Here is an 8,792-nt window from a genome sequence, read left to right on the forward strand (position 1 = left end):
ATTGAAATTGCAAGAATTATTATTTTTCTTCGTTATTATTTCGCCACTTCGAACGCACTTTTGGGGACTTTATCATGTTCAAAAACTCTTGAATTTTTGCACGCGCATCAGAAGTGCGCAAAATTGACGTATGATTTGGGTCCCGCAATTAGAGGAGAGAAAAAAGAACTCTCTAGCGCCCCCCAAAGTGGCCGCAATGTTAATTTTTTTTTTTACTTTTACCGATCGACTTGGAACCTTTTCACACAGGTTCTCTTGGATGTGCTGTACACAAAAAAAATTATGGTATGCAAATGCGCCTACCGTTTTATGGCCGCCATTTTGAATTTTGTGAAAAACACGTTTTTGCGAACTCCTCCCAGACGCTTGGTCCGATTCTTACGGAATCTTCGGCAAAATGATCGTTGGCTCGATGCGATCAAAAGTTATTGAAAGAATGTTGATATCTCATTTTTCAATAAAGTTATGGACCAATGAAGTTTGTAGGTTTGTGTCCTGAAAGTTCAAAGGCCTATAACTTTTTTTTTTTCTAACCGTCATTTTCACCAAATTTTGAGGACATGTTCACAATGAGTCCTAGAACATCCCCAAATTTTCCCAGAATATTTGAACATTAGGGGGCGCTGTGGTGATTCTGTGTATTTTTGGCCATTTCCTTCAATTTTTGCATTTACAAACGAACGAACTCCTCCGAGAGTTTAAATCCGATCCATTTCAAAATCTGGCAACTGGTTCCTGACACCCTTGGGGTCAAAAGTTATTAAAATCAAGAGTTTTCATAAAACTACCTGGGCGTGAGCGTGCGTGCAGTTTGGACAATTTTCGAAGATTTTTTTCCAAAATGTAAAATGGTATAACTCCAAGGAACATTGATATTTCTGGCTATAAATGTATATTCATGATGCTTGTGTAGGCCTTTAAGTAATGCCATGCAGTGATTTTCGAAAAAGTATAGCGCCACCTATTGGCTTAGGTCAATGCAAAGTTTGTACATTTACATGTCCATTTCCTAGCCCTTTAATCTGATCAACTTCAAATCTGGGAATATAAGACGTAAGACTGTGACGATGGCTCACAGTGAGAATTGGGAGTTTTGGACCAACTTTGTTGCTGTGGCGACGACATATTCGCATGAAAGTTCAAGCACATCTTCTGCGCCTCGGCAGACTCCAAAACTCTTGAAAACCTCTGTGAGTATCCTACGTGATGACCTTTACAGACCTGATGTGCAGTTTTGGATCAAAATTGAAAAATTGCCTCCATTGCGCCCCCTGGAAGATTTTGACGAAGCCCCGCCCGCATCCTGTTTGACCGACAAGTCCGCTGATTTTTTACCAAATGTATTAAAGGGAGACTTAAAAAAGTCTCTGAGGAATTTTCTCTAAAACAAACAGGAAGGCAGTTATAATTTTTTTAGTGTGAATATTTCCTGTATTTTTGGCGGAGAGTGACCAATCCTATTTCAGTGAGTTTTCGAATTCTCAAATCCATCTGAAAGAATAGCTCAGTGAGTAAGGTGTTGGCCCCCCGATGCTATGGTCGTGGGATCGACTCCCGACGAAATTATTTTTTTTCCTCCTCTTTTTAAACGCGTGTCGTCTGATCTAACGAACAAAATGATTCAGTTTACGCTCCTTGCTGATGTGTTTGACTTAAACAACTACACTTAAGAGCAGGTTTGTGAAAATCGTTTCAGTTTAAGGACAGAAGCTGCTCCGTGGCACATGAACAGAATCAAACAGCAGACTGAGGCACTCAGCTGGCGGACCGGGCAGCTGGTTGCGAGTTACGACACATCTAACCTGGACAAATAACACGGACAGTTCAATATATTTACATCTGGATTTAAATAGACGTATTCTGCAACATACGTCATGGTGATGTTACTAGAGAAAATGGTGCGGCCCCTTTAAGAGCTACACGCACGGGCTACGGAGGGGGAGAGCGCATGAGGAAGTTGTGTTGTTGTTGTGATGACGGAGTGGATGTAGCGGCCGGAGAATTGTCTGTACTGTAACTTTGTTACTCAGTGTTAGATTAATAAATCCTCAAAGAAAGTAAAGCGGACTTTTATTCACCAACCCCGGGACGAAGGGAATTAACCCCAAAGTTTACTTAGCCGACAGTACTTTGGCCCTGGAGCAGACAGCAACGCCTCCCCCTGCAAACTCCGACTACGGTCAGAGACGGACCGGCAGGAAAGGTGAACACAAGGCTAACGAAGTTAATTGTCAACATTAATGTGCCTGTCATGGTATGAGGCCAGACGTGAGTTGTGTTCTACATTCAAGAGGGTTTTTATTTAGCACTGAACAATAAAAAACCAGCATACGTCTTTTAGCTAAGCTAACTACGGTAGCTTCACGGGGATAAAAGACCCCTCTTCACTCTATCAGCGCCACTTTGTTTACGTTTCCGTGTGCCCTAAATAACTTGGCCCGATTGAATCACTTTATTTACACACTTTGAGTAGAACCGTGCTCGCAGCAGCTAACTTAACTACTTTGTTGTTTAACTTCATTGTCTATAATCTGCCCGCAGCGTGCAGCCGGGCGCAGCTAAATGACACGTAATGTATTGTGCGTCTTCAATGCTTTTCAATATGTTATATATTTATTGCCTTCACAATGAGCATGAATCTAACATTAAATGATATGATTAATATGCCCCTCATTCCAAAGAAATAATATACACACGTCAAGCTCATTATGGAGTTGAAACCACAAATTACTAAACTGTAAACAGTTAATATAAGAGAAAAAAATATTGTAATCAAGATAAATGTTTTCAAAACGTGTGATTAACTAGTCAATTGTCTATAATCTGTTGACAGCCATAATCGTATTCTGATAATACACGTTGGTGCTCAAATATTTTCAGATGGCCCGTGCAAAGTCATGCCACCAGTCTGAGGACATCACTGGGAATGGCACATGGGACACGTGGCTTTCAACTCCAGCGAGGTGGGAAAGCATTTCTTTATGTATATTTTGTTCTGTCTGCATAATTGTAAAAGACTTCTTCCCGCATTCGTACAACAGCATTCCATATCGTGTGACTCTCGATGGATGTAATAATTTGGCCTTCTTTTTTTCTTCCACCACACGGCACAGGTGGGCTTCACCGCGGGCAATCGTGGCAAAGACCCAAGTCGACTGGACCACAGCGGAAAATGATCCTTCCAGAGAAGAAGTTATTTACTTCTACAACGAATGGAAGAGTTACAACTTCCAGATGACAGCTCGCCGCTCATCCTTCTGGGCAACTTGAACATCCGACAGAACTTATGTGACCTACTGCGTTTATTTTCTCCTTTAGCTCTCATTTAAGTATTAAAATTCGCTGTATTTTTGCAAGAGAGGCACCAATCCTATTTGAGTGACGTTTCGATTGTGAAATTGTATTGGACCATATAGGTCATCTGCAGAGCGTTGGCCCCTGGCGCAGTAAACCAGGGTTTGATTCTTGGCATGCACAAGACTCCTCATGTGACTTAAAATGAATCCAGAATGCAATATTTGTTCAGTATGCAAGGGCAGTGATTTATTTAGTCATGTTTGGTCATGTTTTGGTTTTTTTACATGACAATATGGTTTGGTACATGCTGAGTTAATGAATATACATTCTAAAGTGCAATGTCCATATGTGAATAAGAGTTGTATACGTTTATCATAGTCAACATGGTGTGGAAATATCCCTTATGTAGTTGGTCAATGGGAACTATAGTAGGCCGTAATAACAGCTAAGGTAATTACAGGTGGATATTTCTGTGAATTAACCTTAAATGAGACTGCATTTATGATATCTAAGATATACAGAACAAGAAAAATGCACTGGATGTGTATATGTGTTGAATCAATTATACAGACGCAAACTGGAGAACGAGACAAGTGTTGCTGTGATACTTATTGTGGTCATCGTGCCCGAGACCCGTAACAATTACTCCGCAGGTCTTTTGCAGCGGGGCAACAGCCCGGCGTCGGTGGATTCCGTTCGCGAGGCCGCAGATTCGGGTTTGAATGGCAGCCCCGAGAGTGATTTGTTTAGTCTCTTTAGTCTTTTTTGACCCGCGAGCCCGGCCGACCGCCGCCCCACCCCGACGTGCGAGAATAGGCGAAGGCCCGTTCATCGCTGCTTGCAGCTTTAATTAGGGCCTGAGCCGACTGAAAGTCGGGCGAAAGCCCTATTGAAATTGCAAGAATTATTAGGGCCTGAGCCGACTGCAAGTCGGGCGAAAGCCCTATTGAAATTGCAAGAATTATTATTAGGGCCTGAGCCGACTGAAAGTCGGGCGAAAGCCCTATTGAAATTGCAAGAATTATTATTATTATTATTTCGCCACTTCGAACGCACTTTTGGGGACTTTATCATGTTCAAAAACTCTTGAATTTTTGCACGCGCATCAGAAGTGCGCAAAATTGACGTATGATTCGGGTCCCGCAATTAGAGGAGAGAAAAAAGAACTCTCTAGCGCCCCCCAAAGTGGCCGCAATGTTAATTTTTTTTTTTACTTTTACCGATCGACTTGGAACCTTTTCACACAGGTTCTCTTGGATGTGCTGTACACAAAAAAAATTATGGTATGCAAATGCGCCTACCGTTTTATGGCCGCCATTTTGAATTTTGTGAAAAACACGTTTTTGCGAACTCCTCCCAGACGCTTGGTCCGATTCTTACGAAATCTTCGGCAAAATGATCGTGGACTCGATGCGACCAAAAGTTATTGAAAGAATGTTGATATCTCATTTTTCAATAAAGTTATGGACCAATGAAGTTTGTAGGTTTGTGCCCTGAAAGTTCAAAGGCCTATAACTTTTTTTTTTCCAACCCCCATTTTCACCAAATTTTGAGGACATGTTCACAATGAGTCCTAGAACATCCCCAAATTTTCCCAGAATATTTGAACATTAGGGGGCGCTGTAGTGATTCTGTGTATTTTTGGCCATTTCCTTCAATTTTTGCATTTACAAACGAACGAACTCCTCCGAGAGTTTAAATCCGATCCATTTCAAAATCTGGCAACTGGTTCCTGACACCCTTGGGGTCAAAAGTTATTAAAATCAAGAGTTTTCATAAAACTACCTGGGCGTGAGCGTGCGTGCAGTTTGGACAATTTTGGAAGATTTTTTTCCAAAATGTAAAATGGTATAACTCCAAGGAACATTGATATTTCTGGCTATAAATGTATATTCATGATGCTTGTGTAGGCCTTTAAGTAATGCCATGCAGTGATTTTCGAAAAAGTATAGCGCCACCTATTGGCTTAGGTCAATGCAAAGTTTCTACATTTACATGTCCATTTCCTAGCCCTTTAATCTGATCAACTTCAAATCTGGGAATATAAGACGTAAGACTGTGACGATGGCTCACAGTGAGAATTGGGAGTTTTGGACCAACTTTGTTGCTGTGGCGACGACATATTCGCATGAAAGTTCAAGCACATCTTCTGCGCCTCGGCAGACTCCAAAACTCTTGAAAACCTCTGTGAGTATCCTACGTGATGACCTTTACAGACCTGATGTGCAGTTTTGGATCAAAATTGAAAAATTGCCTCTATTGCGCCCCCTGGAAGATTTTGACGAAGCCCCGCCCGCATCCTGTTTGACCGACAAGTCCGCTGATTTTTTACCAAATGTATTAAAGGGAGACTTAAAAAAGTCTCTGAGGAATTTTCTCTAAAACAAACAGGAAGGCAGTTATAATTTTTTTAGTGTGAATATTTCCTGTATTTTTGGCGGAGAGTGACCAATCCTATTTCAGTGAGTTTTCGAATTCTCAAATCCATCTGAAAGAATAGCTCAGTGAGTAAGGTGTTGGCCCCCCGATGCTATGGTCGTGGGATCGACTCCCGACGAAATTATTTTTTTTTCCTCCTCTTTTTAAACGCGTGTCGTCTGATCTAACGAACAAAATGATTCAGTTTACGCTCCTTGCTGATGTGTTTGACTTAAACAACTACACTTAAGAGCAGGTTTGTGAAAATCGTTTCAGTTTAAGGACAGAAGCTGCTCCGTGGCACATGAACAGAATGAAACAGCAGACTGAGGCACTCAGCTGGCGGACCGGGCAGCTGGTTGCGAGTTACGACACATCTAACCTGGACAAATAACACGGACAGTTCAATATATTTACATCTGGATTTAAATAGACGTATTCTGCAACATACGTCATGGTGATGTTACTAGAGAAAATGGTGCGGCCCCTTTAAGAGCTACACGCACGGGCTACGGAGGGGGAGAGCGCATGAGGAAGTTGTGTTGTTGTTGTGATGACGGAGTGGATGTAGCGGCCGGAGAATTGTCTGTACTGTAACTTTGTTACTCAGTGTTAGATTAATAAATCCTCAAAGAAAGTAAAGCGGACTTTTATTCACCAACCCCGGGACGAAGGGAATTAACCCCAAAGTTTACTTAGCCGACAGTACTTTGGCCCTGGAGCAGACAGCAACGCCTCCCCCTGCAAACTCCGACTACGGTCAGAGACGGACCGGCAGGAAAGGTGAACACAAGGCTAACGAAGTTAATTGTCAACATTAATGTGCCTGTCATGGTATGAGGCCAGACGTGAGTTGTGTTCTACATTCAAGAGGGTTTTTATTTAGCACTGAACAATAACAACCAGCATACGTCTTTTAGCTAAGCTAACTACGGTAGCTTCACGGGGATAAAAGACCCCTCTTCACTCTATCAGCGCCACTTTGTTTACGTTTCCGTGTGCCCTAAATAACTTGGCCCGATTGAATCACTTTATTTACACACTTTGAGTAGAACCGTGCTCGCAGCAGCTAACTTAACTACTTTGTTGTTTAACTTCATTGTCTATAATCTCCCCGCAGCGTGCAGCCGGGCGCAGCTAAATGACACGTAATGTATTGTGCGTCTTCAATGCTTTTCAATATGTTATATATTTATTGCCTTCACAATGAGCATGAATCTAACATTAAATGATATGATTAATATGCCCCTCATTCCAAAGAAATAATATACACACGTCAAGCTCATTATGGAGTTGAAACAACAAATTACTAAACTGTAAACAGTTAATATAAGAGAAAAAAATATTGTAATCAAGATAAATGTTTTCAAAACGTGTGATTAACTAGTTAATTGTCTATAATCTGTTGACAGCCATAATCGTATTCTGATAATACACGTTGGTGCTCAAATATTTTCAGATGGCCCGTGCAAAGTCATGCCACCAGTCTGAGGACATCACTGGGAATGGCACATGGGACACGTGGCTTTCAACTCCAGCGAGGTGGGAAAGCATTTCTTTATGTATATTTTGTTCTGTCTGCATAATTGTAAAAGACTTCTTCCCGCATTCGTACAACAGCATTCCATATCGTGTGACTGTCGATGGATGTAATAATTTGGCCTTCTTTTTTTCTTCCACCACACGGCACGGGTGGGCTTAACCGCGGGCAATCGTGGCAAAGACCCAAGTCGACTGGACCACAGCGGAAAATGATCCTTCCAGAGAAGAAGTTATTTACTTCTACAACGAATGGAAGAGTTACAACTTCCAGATGACAGCTCTCCGCTCATCCTTCTGGGCAACTTGAACATCCGACAGAACTTATGTGACCTACTGCGTTTATTTTCTCCTTTAGCTCTCATTTAAGTATTAAAATTCGCTGTATTTTTGCAAGAGAGGCACCAATCCTATTTGAGTGACGTTTCGAATGTGAAATTGTATTGGACCATATAGGTCATCTGCAGAGCGTTGGCCCCTGGCGCAGTAAACCAGGGTTTGATTCTTGGCATGCACAAGACTCCTCATGTGACTTAAAATGAATCCAGAATGCAATATTTGTTCAGTATGCAAGGGCAGTGATTTATTTAGTCATGTTTGGTCATGTTTTGGTTTTTTTACATGACAATATGGTTTGGTACATGCTGAGTTAATGAATATACATTCTAAAGTGCAATGTCCATATGTGAATAAGAGTTGTATACGTTTATCATAGTCAACATGGTGTGGAAATATCCCTTATGTAGTTGGTCAATGGGAACTATAGTAGGCAGTAATAACAGCTAAGGTAATTACAGGTGGATATTTCTGGGAATTAACCTTAAATGAGACTGCATTTATGATATCTAAGATATACAGGACAAGAAAAATGCACTGGATGTGTATATGTGTTGAATCAATTATACAGACGCAAACTGGAGAACGAGACAAGTGTTGCTGTGATACTTATTGTGGTCATCGTGCCCGAGACCCGTAACAATTACTCCGCAGGTCTTTTGCAGCGGGGCAACAGCCCGGCGTCGGTGGATTCCGTTCGCGAGGCCGCAGACTCAGGTTTGAATGGCAGCCCCGAGAGTGATTTGTTTAGTCTCTTTAGTCTTTTTTGACCCGCGAGCCCGGCCGACCGCCGCCCCACCCCGACGCGCGAGAATAGGCGAAGGCCCGTTCATCGCTGCTTGCAGCTTTAATTTTTCTTCGTTATTATTTCGCCACTTCGAACGCACTTTTGGGGACTTTATCATGTTCAAAAACTCTTGAATTTTTGCACGCGCATCAGAAGTGCGCAAAATTGACGTATGATTCGGGTCCCGCAATTAGAGGAGAGAAAAAAGAACTCTCTAGCGCCCCCCAAAGTGGCCGCAATGTTAATTTTTTTTTTTACTTTTACCGATCGACTTGGAACCTTTTCACACAGGTTCTCTTGGATGTGCTGTACACAAAAAAAATTATGGTATGCAAATGCGCCTACCGTTTTATGGCCGCCATTTTGAATTTTGTGAAAAACACGTTTTTGCGAACTCCTCCCAGACGCTTGGTCC

This window comes from Pungitius pungitius, chromosome 15, assembly GCF_949316345.1.
Source record: "Pungitius pungitius chromosome 15, fPunPun2.1, whole genome shotgun sequence".
In the NCBI taxonomy this organism is placed as follows: Eukaryota; Metazoa; Chordata; class Actinopteri; order Perciformes; family Gasterosteidae; genus Pungitius; species Pungitius pungitius.